This window comes from Lutjanus erythropterus, chromosome 24, assembly GCF_056507025.1.
Source record: "Lutjanus erythropterus isolate fLutEry1 chromosome 24, fLutEry1.hap2, whole genome shotgun sequence".
Taxonomy (NCBI): domain Eukaryota; kingdom Metazoa; phylum Chordata; class Actinopteri; order Lutjaniformes; family Lutjanidae; genus Lutjanus; species Lutjanus erythropterus.
The window spans coordinates 6,241,681-6,258,087 of record NC_139340.1 but is presented as its reverse complement, the minus strand read 5'-3'; positions in this window follow the sequence as shown (position 1 = coordinate 6,258,087).

Genomic DNA, 16,407 nt, shown 5'->3' with positions numbered 1-16,407 from the left:
AAGCAACTGCTCTGAATATAGTACCATTAAAGGAATAGTTTGGATTATTTGAACTGTGATTGTATGAGGTATGTTTCCCTCACCTTTCTTCTCAAAGTTTGGGATGAGCTTATTAAATAAATATGGGAAAAAGACAATTGTAGTTCTAATCAGTGAATCCCACACAAATACAGATGATTAAGGACCCTCATTTTCAATTATTATTGTCCACACTTACCCCTTACTAGTGCATAAACATTGTGATTAGTGATGTGGATTTAACTCATAATAATGTAACAATATACTGTATAAATCCCTAATCTCTACATGCTGCATATATTCTATCAGTGTTAAAGGGGTGGCCTCTTTTTACCTAAAAAGTGGGACCTTTAGACATATTTTAGTCTTTATCCAGCCACCTATATTAAAATAATGCTGCCATCTTGGTGAGGTCAACCCACAGGGCAAATTGTGGGCAGTTTTTTTTTATCAGCAGAACAAGGTAAAGCATTATAAGGCAAAGCTCTGTGGTTGAAATGAGACCAATCACTGAAATTCCTCTGAAAAATCAATATTTTCCTTATTTTTATACTGTTAAAAAATTAATTGTCTTGACAGTTGACAGGAGAGAGAGTCAAATTAGGTTTGTACTGTGTTCATATAAGCAATATTAATAACATGCTGGAAACCAGCAAAAGTAAACACATGCTCTCATGAGCATCTTGAATGTAATTTTCATCCAGCCAAGGTGAATATTATGAAGTTAGCCAAAACCTATCCTGCAACTTTAGATGGATGCTAGGCCAGGCGGATGATTTCTAACCTCACATGAACTTGGCAGCAGCTCTCTCTGAGTTGTCGAGGCAATGGTGGGTGTTTAAGTTTACCAAGAGGCAGTGCTGGGATGCTTAATCCAATATCCATTATGCTTAAAGCTAGGAGTTTCAAGCAGCTACTGTATGTAGCCTCTATGCTCCCACGCACCGTCAGCTGAGCCCTGACATGCACACACACACACACACACAGAAGAGGAAAAGATAAGGGCAGCAAAAATTCAGCTTTTTAGCCAGAGGGGGACTACCATATATGCATGGTATGCAGATGGGCCCACGACTGACCCCAGCCCATGCTCACGAGTTTTCAATAAAATACTACACTACTACGGATCTCAATAATTGTATGTCAAAATTAAACTGTGCTCTTATACCCTTTTCTGAATAAATATTACATTGAGTGCATTAATACACTTCATTAGGCCTAGACAATATTTAAATAACATTACAATAACACAAAATAGGTTTGATATATAGCTTATAGTTTATTAACTCATACATGTGTTTCACGTTTCTAAATTAACTTTCAATAAGAATTAATGATTTATTGCTCAAAAATGTACAAACTGTGCTCGCGTGGAATTCTGGGTTATTGCAGTTGTGGACATGCGCAATACTACCACGAGGGAAAATGGACATGGTTAGCTAATGAAATGTCATGACAGTAAGTAAGTGAGAAACAAGCAATTTAGGTACAGAGACAAAAGTACGGTTGAGACGCAGAATTGAAAGAAGCAGCAGAGACAGAAAAAGCTTCCAAAAACAGTTTTCTGTCAGACAGTTTCTGAAAGACGATGTTGAAAACAAAAAAAGTTAAGTTTTTCTTCCTCTTCCCCTTCTTCTCGGTCCAAGGAAGGAATCCTTGAATTGCGAACCTCTCGCGAGACTTTTGTCATTGTGCACCCTGGACAAACAGATTGTGTTTTATGATATTACAGCGCTGTAGTTATAATCTTTCTAGCAATTTGGTTAAGGCTAAGATTTGGGTTAAAATGATCACTCTCGCGAGATCTTTGGCGGGTCCAGCGTTCCCTTCTAGACATGACCCACACTTTATGTGACTCAATCAATCAGAACAGGTGATTTAAAACCACTACACGTGAACACATAAAATAGCGAAAAAAACAAACTTCTTCCTAGTATTTATAAATAGTTGATATTCAAACAACAAGGGAATTATCACATTAAATAATTAAAATCAGTTTGTACCCATCAGAATGTTGGAGGAACCCTTCCACTTCCACGCACCCCCCTCGATGGGGAACCAAATGGTTCATTCCTTCACAGGTTTTACAGTAACGGCGAGGATGTGACGCTACCATTGACGTGAAATGTTTATGTTTATGTTTAGTGAAAGTGGTACCACAATGAAAAGAAATGAAGAAGAGAGTGTTGCAAAAAGTGACAAAACTTTATCAGAGGAAAAGGTGAGCTTGTCAGTGTTTTAACACTGCTGTAAACTAAGCTTTCGACTTTGCGCATGACAGGTGAGATAGGCAGGCTAGCTGCGGGATTTAATTAACCGTTAACTGTCATGGCGGACATTTTGGCTTGTCCAGTGATGGAGGGAGCAATAACGCATCCTAAAAAATACTCAATTACTGGTGGAAATCAATTTAAAATGTTACTAAAGTGGAAGTGCATATAGTAAAGTGCATACCTAACATTAAATATCAAAGTAAAAGTATTTATTCTTAATGGCCCCTCTGAGTTGTATTATTGAGTTGATATTACTGATGTCATCATGCAGCTATAGTTGAACTATTTTAAAGTTGAAGCCAGTCAAAGAGAAAATCACATTTTAGACCATATTACAAGGTATGTAACAGGTTGCAGAAAGATTATCTAAAAAATGTTACCAGTAGTAGAAGTATAAGTAGAAGTATAAAATACTGTCTGGAAATACTCAAGTATACTTAAGTAAAATACAAGTACCTCAAGTATTTACTTAAGTAGGCCTAAAGTACTGGAGTAAATGTACTTAGTTACATTCCTCCACTGGCACTTATTAAGGCAAAAAAGAAAAAAAAAACACAGGTGTAACTAATTAACTGTAATGAATTTAGGTGCACCAATGAAGCAGTATACAATGGAGGCAATGCAAGATGTTTAATTAACTTTCATTAGCAACATCTGTGTTTGTTAAGAAAAGTCCCTGAAATATAATCACCAATAAAATAAATTCCAGCTACTGTCTGCTGAGTGGACTGAAATTGAGAGGGAAGGGAGTGAATATAATATTTTTGTAATAACATTAAAACTTGTGCAAACTGATATGGGATTTGTGTCACTTTTAAACTGCCAAGACTTTAACATGATGATGTGCATCCTCCTCATATTACAGAAACTGCTACAGAGTGAAGCAACCATTATCCACCACCTGATGACATCACAAGGTGAGCTCTTAAAATGCAGGTAAAAGTGGCTGCTGGAACTTATTTGAAGCAACTGAGATATAGCAGTTTGTCCAGGATTTTGTGGGATTTCTTTTGAGATTGTTACACCCTACAACATTTGATTTCACACCAGCTTAAAAAAAAAGAGCCAAACACACCTCACTCACAAAAAAGGCAGAAAACAACAAATGCACACAGCAGGCAAGGTTCTCAGAGGAAGGATTGTGACGGCAAGTGTATGTAATGTAAATTAGATGTCAAATTTTGTCTCAGCTCAGTCCTGAACATCACTCATTGTTTTGCAAATTTCATATGTTAATCAAATTAAACACAAATTCCCAAAGTGAGAATAAACCGGCACATGTTCTAACTTCGTGGACATTTGACTCCACATGGCATCATAATTGGTAAACAACCACATATTGACACTTGTCTCTCACCCCAGTGAAACATCCTCACATAGCATGAGGGTGTGTGTCCTGGGAGCTAATTAAAGGAGAGCCTTTAGATGTATTTGATGTCTTACAAATCTAGGCCTACATGCTTCTGAGTATTTCCCTATGCAGTATGTGCCACAGCATGCTAACATACACATTGCCTCTTTTTCAAAAGCGTATTTTGACTTTATTTTATATTGAAAGGCATAAAGTACAACATTTTGTATCTGCAGAGACCCTGCCCTCTGCCTGTATTTCTCATTATTTTGCTGTGCTCATGACCCTTTACTAACTCAAAAAGTCAATATTTGATGTCCTGGGAATGAGACTCATTTGGAAACTATCTTTCTAGTGCGTTTATGAACAGCTCAAATCTTACTGATTATACCTTTCACAAAGTAACTGATTAGAGTTGGAGCTACAGAAAGCAGCACAAGGCAATCTTCCTTGCCATTAAACCTGTGAATTTAAATATCTATTACCAGTCTTTTCCCATCATAACAGTTAAAATCCTAAAACAGAGCAGAAACATGGGTTTCAACATGTAATTTACTAACACAAGCTGTGAGTTACTTGATATTTAATTAATTCAAACATGTGCATAATGAGACTATTATGCAGTAAATATGTAAATGTTTTATGGTTAGCTGATGTTCCTAACCCATAAGTGCACTTCCAGCAACTAAAAACAAATGAGGTTAAAAATTTAAGAGCCTGGACTGTGTTAAATAAAATGAGGGCAAAAACAAAGAAAAGAAGATGCACACAAAATAGGACACATGGATTTAATTTAATTCTGCATGGAGCTAAAAGCAGTGTCTTAGTCCCATCACATCAGGTTAAAAAAAAAAACTGAATATGTAAGGTTCATTTCCATTGTGACTATAATGTGGTAAATAGTAAAATGGGTCAGAAAATGCTGAAAACAGATCTAATTTAAAGAATCACCAATAAATGCAGACTTTACTTCAAGTAGAAAGGACACACATCCTTAAATTATACACACTCTTGGTCACACAGAGAGACATGGAGGGACAGACTGTGAGGCTCCGCTGTGTGTTGCATGTGTTTCTGTGTCAGCGAACACTTCAGCTCTGTCAAGATATCACACGTCTCCCAACTGACCCCAGTGACAGCCCTGCAACTCTGATCTCTAATATGTGTCTCTGTGTGTGTGTGTGTGTGTCAAATCAGTGCTCTATAGAGCAGGCTCTTGCGTGCTGACAATGCGATGTTAACTCAGCTCACATCTCTTGTCTGTGTCTCTGAGGATACGCTTTGTTCAGAGAGGGTTAGTCTGTGGTGACAGATGTCATATAACCTGCAGAGGAGGAGAAAGTATGACAGAAGAAACAGAAAAAGAGAAGGGTGTCGCCTTAAATTTTTCATGACTTTCTCTGTTTCTACCAGGGTGAAAACTGGCGAGTTGTTGCTAGGTCAGTGCGTTGGTCACCTTTACCAGTCAACACCAAAATCATACTTGTATTTGTGGTAGCTTGTCTGCGCAGGCCTTGTAACAGGTTGTACTTTATGAGTATAACCACAACCCAAAGTGTATTTTAAGGCTTAAGGTGTGAGCCATGAAAAATGTAGCCCTCTCATTTCTGGCCCCGCCAAAGTGCTGTTATCCAGCAGTGTTCTGCTGTGGCCAATCAAATACATCCAAGCGCACATTCCTGGTAAATTACTTTGTAAAATGAGCTCAGTTTTTCAACTGTGTATTCTAGTCATTGTGATGAAAGACTGATGACTGTTAAGCCTGTTTATTCCACTGGCCACTGCACATCTGCACCACAGTTTCCATCCATCCTCAGCGTGACTGTGGGTCCCATCAGCATTGTTTCAGAAGCGTTTCGCCAGTGAAGCATTTTACCTTCCTCGTTATGTTGAGTTGGTCATTTTTTGTTGATTTAGTCCTCTTTCCTTGCTTTTTGCACTTCTACCATGGATAAATAGGCTTACATAGTAAAATGGTTTCTTCTTTTCTGCTGTCATGGTTGCGAGTCTGTACAAGGACTTTTATTTTGAAAAATTTAATTTTGAAAATTGACTGGATTCTCTACGATGTTTCTGTGTCTGACTTCCTGCCTGCTCGATCTGCTATGCGCACATTGGCACGGCATCTGTTAAAAATAGACTATGCATGTTTAAAGTGGAACAGAGCCTGAATTCTCTCTAATGGCCATCGAGGGGCAAAAACCAAGGCAATGGTGATCATACCAAACTCAAAGCTTTAAAATGGTAGTCCACAAACTAGTGGGTGACATCACAGTGGCTGCATCCACTTCTTATACACCCTATGTAAAAGACAAAATACTCTCCTTGACCGAGGTAATTATCAACAATATTAAAGATACTGTATTCTACTTCATTATTATGCTGTATTATATCATGTCCCAGCTGATTTGGTTGGTTTCTGAGTATTTTCAGGAAAGCAAGCAAGCAATGTAGTAGAGAAGGACCAATTCAATGTTATACTTCATCGTCACTCTTCATTGACCTTGTCAACCCAAAGCTTCTCTAAATATAACACATCCTTCTAAAGATAATTTGTGATTATATCCAGACTCCAAAAACTTGAGTGTAATTGTTCTTGTTGCATTGTTTAGGAGTTGCTTGTTCTGCCTGTTTTGCATTTGCAGGCTGATGGAAACACAATCCAGCTGTAGAACGAAAATTTAAAACTCTTTATGAATGCTTTTCAGAGCAAACTACAGTTAAATCATATTAAAATAATGTTTTCTACTCTCTGTAGATTGTCTCTAACTCACCAGCTGTCGTGATGTTTGTGTTTGTGGATATTCATAAGTTTGGTGATTGCATGCCATCTGGATCTATTTTGTATCAGTTATTGGCTTTCTGTCTGTGCTTTAATGAAATCATGAATTTAGCTGTGCCATGTCACACTACGTATTCGACCAGTCTGGATTATAGAGTCCTCTTCCTGTGTTGCATGTCAGTCCTTTCTTCCTGTCTCTCTTGCCATTGTGTAATATCTTTAGTAATGTTATAAACATAATCATATAAAGAGGAAACCTACCCTGGCTGAGCTCTGAGATTTGATATCATTGAACCATCATCACATCCATTACACCCATGTGACTGGTCAGCAGAATGTGTCATAGACATAAATAACAGACCAGCAGGTGTGAGGAGGAGTTCAGTTTTGTGCAAATAATACACAAACAACACTTACTAATTTAAAAATGAACATTTGGACTTCTCCTTAAAAAATAGCTCTAGATATCTTTATTTGTCAGGGACATGGTGCATCCTGTTGTCCTGTGTTTGCTCTGCCCCCTGTCCCTGGCACAGAACTGTTGCATAGTCTTCAATGTCATCAGAGCAGAATGTGGCTGTTTTGTTTGAAGACAATGTACCAACACTTCTCCCTCCTAAGTCAGGCATCTGATTTATGGTTTTCATGTTTTTTTATGGTAACATTTTGTCAAACTACATTCTAGTTGCTACTGCTGACATGTCAATCACAGATAGATATTACTATCATTTTATTGCCCAGGCCCAAGTACCATGTAGAGTTGAGCCATACCTCTACTGGCCTCAACAAAATCTGCCTATCATCACCTCTAAGTCTTAGTAATTAACATGGTTCTGTCTCATTTGATTAATCTGTGCAAAAAACTCATAGTGAAGACAAGACTCTGAGAAGCTTAGCATGGTGTTCACTATATGTGTATCTTATTCAGTCATCTCTGCTGCTGTATCTGTTCTTGGTACTGACTGAGATAAAACTGTCTCCTCTCCTTATAAAGACATGTTGTCGAAAAGTGAAACACACATGCACTAGTCACACACTGCCACCTCTTTGTCTCATGTGAGTGTCTTTCAAACAAACATAATTTTAGTCATTTGTGTCACATATTTCACAAATCTTTTATATGCACTAATGCATTAAATAATTTATTCTTATTACCTCTATCTATCTCAAATCTCTTTTTCAGAAGAAGAACCACCGTTGGATATCCACAGTATTATCAGGTGAAAGCTGAAAGGCAAGTGTTTTGGATAGTTAACACTCTAAATATCTAATCAGCTCCATTTTATTTGATTGATTATTTGTACAAACTTTTGCCCTTTTATTCTGAACTGTTTGTCCTTAAACAGAGCTGATTTTTTCCTCTGTAGAAGGTACCGTTTGGCCTAGAGGTTCACAGGATGATTGTTAGAATAATCACATTTCCAGTGTGTCTGTTTATTATCATTTTCTGCCTGCTAGGAGTTAAGGGAAGTCCTCTGCCCTAATGTACTGAATCTGCAGCCTTGTATGAAGGATTGAAAAAGCCTGCTCAGTAGATTTGGCTGAGATGGGAAGTAGCTGTCTATCCCACTTCAAGCACCAATGAAGCAGATGACAGCAGTCACAAATTAATCCATGCAAATGCCTTTTAGCATCTTTGTCCCAAAGAAACCTCAAATTCACATATCGCCTTCTTTTTCAAGCTGTTACTGACAGCTGACTTTGTGTCCCATGTGTGAAACGTGTTAACTGACTCCTGGTGTCTCTGAGCAGCAGCAGAATAACAAAGCTTTTAAAGCACTACTGGGAAAATCGCTGTTTGGTCACCTTCTGCAGAGTGAACCTGCATGAGGTACAGGGATGTTAAGGGACACAATTGTCAGGTTATATGGAGCGCAAATGGACATGGAGTCAAAAGAAATAGGACAATAAATAGACTTTTATGAGTTTATAGGTCTCATTGTCGTACTAGCTACAGGCAGACTCTTATAACGGCTGCTGCCCGCCTTTTATAAAAGGATCCAATGAGCCAGAAAATTTGTCCAAGAGCAAAGAAGGAGTCACTTGTCCCTGTGTTACTCTTTGTATGACTGTGTGTGACTGTGTGTCTGTGTGTGTGTGTTTCTCGGAGTGGATGGGTTTCTGTGTTGTTCAGTTCAGCCTCCTGAGGGCTAAACCAAGTCGCAGAAATGTTTTCCCTCTTTCCATCCTCTTGCACTCTTTCCTCCCTCCATCCATAGTGCTCTAAATCTCTCTCTCTCCCAGAGAGGCAGGAGGCAGCCCTCAGGCAGAAGTTATTTCTTAGGCAACTGCAGCTGTCTACTCTCAGCACAACACACAAACTCACACATGCACTGAAACTTTACAGATGAATAAACCATGTCACCGAGAGAAATAATAACAGGAACTGCAGTTGCATGAAAAATCTCTCTAATGATGAAATTGCCGGGTGCAGGAATGTAATAAGTTGAGTTTAGGACTGAATTGGAGCACGCTGAGAGGGCACAGATCTGCTTGGACAGTCCAGGAACTTATAAGATGAGACTAACTAGCCTGCTGTTTCTCTATAAGATTCACAAGTCAGTCTCTGAATGCTTCGGTCAGTAGAGACTGAGGACAGCCTCCCAGCTGTCTCTGTTGAAACTGGTTGGAAGCAATTGGAGAGGTTAAAAAAAACCTGTATCCTGAACCAGTCCAGTCTTTAAGGCAGCTCTTCATATTGGGGCGGTGACATACAGAAGTTGCGTGCTTACTACCAGGACACATTCATTCTAGTTTTTTACCACTATACAGTTAGAATACAAGTCTCAGTATTAAATTTAAACTGTGTGCTGCCGCTCTACAATTGATAATTGTGAAGTGGGTAGGGTAAACTAAGAATGGTGGTGATACTCAGCAACGTGGGCATGGGCATCAGAAGCTTGTGTGCAATGCATCCTTGTACACGTAGGCACTGCTGACATGTCTCTGTGAGCAGGACTCAATGTTTTTGGTCAGTATAGCAGGCACTGAGGAATGTATTATTCCATTTGACTCCATTTACCATCAAAACTAATTGGAATTAAAAACAGACTAAAGAAGGCTAAGACTAGATTAATAGGCCTATATTTTTGCCTTACAATCGCTGTTATGCTCCTGTGCACTGTCGAAAAAACCCACAAAACCATGAAATTTAATTGGACTGTGTCACTGTGTGGCATCATGACTTAAGTTTAAGTTTACAGCACACTGAGCACTAATTAACTTGACTCTTCTGCTAGTAGATAAAGACTAATGGAGTGAATTAAAAGTGGACTTGAAAGCTCTAAGATATTTGCTTCATACATACGTCTGTTAAAAACAAGGGAAATTTTGCAGTGATGCCTGTTACGAAGTTTGTCAGGTAAAACTGTTCCAGATTAATTTCAAATTTATATAAAATAGATGGTTCTCCTGATGAATCCAATCACACACTGGCTCTGTCAGGGGTATGATACAGAATTTGACTCACTGGTTGTGTCCGAGAGCTCTAAACTTGCCTGATTATAGATACTATTTCTTTAATTTTCACTATTCAGAATCTATTTACATATATTTTAAAACACCATCTCAACCAAATGTCTTCCCAAAGCAAAAACAAACAAAAACAGTTAGCCTAAGTTTAATTATGAAGGAGGAATGAGGAATAGCCTGCACCCAACAGCAATTTATGAATCTGATTATCACAACAACATAAACCTATTAACTGTGATCTGTCACAAAGCCTAAAAATAGACATCACATTATGGATTCATTTGACAAACAGGTGTGCATTAAATTAGAAATGTGTTTGGAAAAATATTGCAAATCTGTGGTTAATTGAGATGAATGGAGCGAGAAGGGAAAAAGTAAAGTGGAGGAAAGATAAAAAAGGAAGTGTGTGTGTTTGTGTGTGTAAAATGTTGTGCAAACCCATGGGGGAAATTGAGGCTGGGTGGTTTGATTAGATTAAAGCTAGCTTAGATCTACAGACTGTTAATTACCTGACCTAGTACGTGTGTGTGTCTCTGTGTGTGTGTTTTCTGTGGGTGTGTTCTAGTGTTAGTGCTGCTGCAGGGCTGAGTTGGGGGGAGCATCTGGTTTGAGAGGGATAGGTGATTATAGCAGAATGCAAATGATAAGCATGCGTGTCATGTGCATCTGTGTGTGAGAGTGTTTTTGTGTGTGTGCCTGTGTGTATGTGGCCTTGCAGCATGAACATAATAATCTTTGTGACAGCTCAGAGGGAAAGTAAGCCACAGAGTGTAGCCGCAGTGTATCCACAGTCAGCTGATTTTATTATTATAATGCTTTATTTTTAGTCTTTACTTTTATCATAGAACACATAGTCTCATGTCAAAGTCCTTGAGGGTCTTGTTTTGTCTTAATCTTTCTTAGAACATGAAATATCAAAACTCTCATGAATGCTGCAGGATACAATTCAGTTGTTCCTTATCATTTGAGCAGTCAAGAGCGGGGCTGAACAATTAATTAAAATATTATCAAAATCACAAGTCTGACCGTGCATTACCCAAATTGCTCGAGCTTTAATTTTTTTTCTAAAGAGAAAATGTGATGTTGTGGCCTCCAAATCTTGTTCATCAGATGTGAAAAACATGCTAATAGTTATGCCAAAATGATCATTCTTACTAATCATTAATTATATTGCAATCAAATTAATTGCAACATGATTTTGTCTTACCTTATCATGCAGCCCTCGTCAAAAGTCATGAAATGTACCTTATTCATTCATTTGAAAATGTTCCTCCTCATTATCCTTTGACCCTTGGAGATACTAAAGGCAAAGAATTTTATTTAATTCTTCGAAGTTCTTCAGCTGAATTCGTATAGAATCTTTTATACAGAGGTTAGTTAAATGGGGTGTTTAAAAAAAAAGGTTTAAAGTGTACCCAGAGAAACAAGATTTGAACTATGTCGTATGATTTTTTCTTTTCCTGCAAACCTGTAACAGCAAAATCTTGTTTCTCCTAAGTAGTGATACTTTGGACTGCCATATGACCCACAACGAGTTAAAAACAGAAAGTCTCAGCTGGAGCCAATGAGAGAACAGGGAGAGGGCGAGATGGTCTGTTGGAGAGAGTGTTTAGTCAAAGCATTGAATAGATTTTCAGGAAGTAGTTTGTTCTTCTCCACTCTGCCAACGTCATCGTCTCTGGCTCGCACATTTTCCACTGCCTTGGCCAACTCTTTCTCTACCTCTCACACAGACTCAGTCCCAAACACACACAAAGTCGTTCAGCTAGGCACAGATGCACGGGCTACAGTAACATATTAGCAGATATGCAACATTTTAAATGGACTCTGTCACTCTCTGTCCTCTGTTTTAGTACTGTTCTACGCCTCTCAAACAAGGATATGAGCCTGCAAGTTTGTGTGTGAATTTGTGTGTGTGTGTGTGTGTGTGTATGCGATGAAACTGAGCATTTAGCCACCAGTGTTGCTGGTGGCACCAAAACAGTGCAGTCATTATTGGACTCGACACAAAGCCAGGAGAAGAAGAAGAGCAGGGAAAACATAGAAATAGAGTTTGCAGAATATACACAGTAAATGTATCTGCCCTGTTTTCAGTGCAGAAAAGAGTATTTTTAAAAAATATGTTAAGATTTACCCACACTGTCACAGTCTCTTTCCTGTTGATCCATTTACCTGATCACTAATTAGAACATAGAAACACCAGAGGTCCCCCATGTGTAGTCATCAGTCAGAATGTTACTGTTTCATCTATTAATAGTATGTCACTTAATTTTCCTTAAGATTTATTAATTATAGCAATAGCCATAGCAATATAGGATTGTATCCATATTGTCATCAGTAAAACAATAGTACAACATTCACAAATATTGCACTTAAAATGTGATTTTCTGGGGGCTTTCACTCTTAAAACAAGTCCTGGTATTTGGTCTGGTGTCAAAGCTGTCAGTTGAAACCTGATGTAGACCAAACAAACAGACAGAGATCCTCCTTTTCAAACAGTCTCAGCCTCCAAGCAGACTTTGGTGTGGTGTCATTTGTCGTCTCCAATCAAATGGACCAACCACATCATTTTTTGATTGCTGACAAGTGATTTTAACGAGATTTCAAACACCAAATCACTATTAAAGACCTCTGCTCTTCAGAAGCAATCTTATAAGATTTTTATATAAATCATTTGGTAACCATGGTAACATTATTTTGCCTGAACAGTTACTCAGACAGAAGCAGCTAAAATTGCAGTCTCTTGTGCTTGTACTCAGTGTACTTTGGCAGTTCATAACAATTCTAAAGTGCAAATGTATTACATCCAGGAATATCACCATACAAGACTATCCTCCTATATCTACATTTATCATCAGTCATTATTCTTTAAAGACGCAATTTTTTAATCTGTAATTTCCTCATGAGCTCTTTGTGACTCTGGTGAACATAAACATTAATGTGCTGCATAAGAATCTTAAGTGCTGTCAGTCACTGAAATTTATTTCCCCATTAGGGTCCTTATAATGTGCTGATCATGAAGAATGACACTCGCCAAAACCATCCAATCAATGAGTCCACCTGTATGAATACAGCCATTGGTTTGTTTGTCAAATGTCAGTGAGAAAAGGTCAGTATGAAAGCACTCTAAGATACCGCTAATAATTTACTTTCTGGAAACTGCAAACACTTAAATGATAACAAGTATTGTGCAGATAGATCAAATATAATTCAAATTGAGATGAAATAGTGGTATATAGTGGATGCATCTTGTATGACTTTGCTAAATTAGGGCTATGATACATTCTAAGTAATGCATTTCTATGAAGGTAATTGGGTTCAGCAGCAGCAGGAAACAGTTTGTCTTCCTGGCTACTCTCCTCTGCATTTTCTCTCTCTCCCATTCTCTCTGGTCTTTGTACTTCGGGGTTCCCCTCAGTAATTACTATGCTGAGTGGCCCCAACAACAACAGTCCACTGTGGCTGCATGTCAGAGCAGGAAACTAACTTTTCTGCTTAGTGGCCTCAGTGGCATGCACAGACAAAGACAGCCTTGTTAAATCAACCGTTCACTTCCCTGCAAGTATTTTTGTTGGTGCTCAGTCAAATCTGGGAAAAAGTGCAACTGGATGACATTTTTTCTATATTGTAATGATGGTGGACATTTAGCCTCTAAACCACAATGCTCATGTGAAACATCCTATAGCAGAATTACACTGCAGGACTTTGCATTTGATAGCTCTTCGATTCAGGGCTGATTATCAACTAATTCTTATGCAATATTAATTTATTATATCTCAAAAGAAAGAAATAGCACTAAAGTTTACATCTGTAGTAGTGATTGTATAATATTGTTGTGTCTTACCAGGAACTCTCCCAGTATTCCCTGGAAGGAACAACCCCAGTTATCATCAAGCGACGTGGGTGAAATAAGATTTAAGGAGCCTTTCTAAATGTGGCCAAGGGGGCAAGATCCACTGTGTCAGTAAGTGATAACACACCACCTGAGATCTTCAAGAACCATGAATCTCTAGTTTTATACTACCACAGAATGAGCTCAGTGTCTAACAGCAGTGCAAAATGACAAACATCAGCTTTTTTGCTCTGAATTGTGAAATTGTTTCATTTTTGAGAGATTTCACAGAGACAGACATTTTATGAAAGAAAGAAAATTAGAAATGAAGGAAAAGCTGTTTGATTTAGCTTTTATGTTGCTACATTTTTAGGATTTTAAAGTTCTGCTTGAACAAAAATAGAGTTTAATAAAACATATAAGGCCATGCCATAAAGTGTTGGCTTTCAGGTCAGCAGTGATGCACACAATCAAGTACCTTTCACTTTGCTCTCAGTATTCTGTTTGCTGCTGTTATGCAAGTGGCTTTAAGGGTTAAGGTTTTGGAAAACCCTTCTCGTTCCTGGTAGTAGGCTGGCAAACTCGGTTAGAGGCCACCAGGGGATGAGAAAATAAGATTTAACAGCCATTTGAGCGAGGGTGAGCCCAGATGAAATAAGATTTGAGTGTCATTTCTTGATATCAACCCCAGGGCCAAAGCAGATAACAGATCAAAGATCACAAGTAACAGGAAACAGGAAAATAAATTCACTGAGTAGATGATGGAGGAGAAAGAGCAGAGGGGTGGAGGGATGCTGTTTGATGGTGCTCTGAGAGGAAGGAAAATTGTTGTAAAGGTTAGAAGATGGCTCAAAGTCCACAGGATAAGTCAAGATGTCATAGAAAGCTGAAGTCCTGACCCATATTTTGATCACTCTTTCTCTTTAGCCAGTGTTGCAAAATACACAAATGTTTCTTTCATAAGTTTTGTCTTTGCACTGCTGTTTCACACATCACAAATTAAAGTAACTTAGCAACTTTTTAAAGGGACAGTTCAGTAGAAAATCAAAAATACATAGATTTCCTCTTACCTTTACTGTTGTTTATCTGTCTAGATAGTTTTGGTGTGAGTTGCCAAGCTTTGGAGGTATCAGCTGAAGAGATTTCTTCCTTTCTCAAATGTAATGGCGCAAGATGGCATTCAATGTAACCTTCCCTACATAGTAATAGCCGCTGATTAATTTTCTATGTATTGACCAATGGTTTCATTGATTAATCTTTCCACTAAAAAAAATGTTTTACTTGTTATTTTAACATACAGCACATCAGCTCCCATAAGCATTTGACATCTGTCTGAATCCTATATGTTAATTATTTTTACCTGTCTATAGTTCCTTCAGTTTCACTATTCAACAATTTCACAGCCAGAGAGTAACATTAATTACTCAAATTTACATTAGGAACACAATACAAATCAAAGTTAAAAGCAATGATGGTGTATTATGCATATGCACTGCAAACAGATTCTTTTTGGGTAATTGAGTTTTTTTTTTTTTTTTTTTGCTGCTTGTGTGGGCGTAAATAGTTCCTCTCTTCTATTTGCACGTGAGCACACACACGCTCACACACACTTTAATGTTGTAGAGTAATAGATATTTTCCTTGTTTGTGTGCTCATGTGCTCGGCGGGCTCATAAATGCTCACATGGTCCCATTTGTCAGGTGCTGCAGTGTGCGCATTAAATATGTGTATGTGTGTGCATTAAGATGGATGTGTGTTTATGAATAGAAAGAATTACAGCAATAGATTTATAGGCCAGGCAGCCTTTGGCAAAACAAGCGCCCAGGGACCACACACCCACACGTGGCCGTTTCTCCTGTGTACCGAAAGATGTGTGTTTGTTGGTCACAGGGAGGAGGGGAGACAGTCAGTCACACCTTGGGACTGACACAGAAAAGAGTAATTATTGTTGCTGTAATTATGAAATATGTCTGGCTGAGGAGAGGAAGGTAGGGTGAAAGAGTAGTAAGAAATGGAGAGAGGTGGAATCAGAAGAGGCAAAGTCTAGAAAAAAAAGTGGAAGTTGAGGATAAAAAAGACAGGTAAATCCTCACCTGGGGGCATACAGATATGAGCATTATGTTTGCTTCACTTGTGACATAAGCACAGACACATAGGAGAGGCAGGAGAGCCTTAGTGACAAGTCCACTCAACCAACACCAGTGGTGTCACTTCAAATATGTTCATATAGAAGCAATTAAGAAAATCATCTTTCTTTTTCGACAGTGTGTTTCACTCCAAGAGAGCTTCATTAAAATTTGAGAGCAGAAGAGATGGGAGAAGAGACAAGGATTTATTTTTGCCTTAATTATGAAATATGGCCCCATTAATTGTTATCGAGCTTCAGGAGAGAAAATTAAGGAGGTAGGAAGCAGTGAAGGAGGAGATAGACTCAAAAGAGGAGAAGAAGATAGCAAAAAGAGGAGCAGGTGTGAATAATGTGTTTTGGGGGCAGACTCATACCTTGAGGCTAACTGGAGTCATTATTTATGTTGCAATGATGATATAAAGTGTCTCCCATCTAAGTGTGCAGACAGGTTTGTGCTCCATCAGCTGAGGCAGGGCTGCTACAGCTTCTTTAATGGTGCTAGGAAATGATTCCCTCAAGAAGTATTTTTTATGCATAAGTGGTACTAAAACT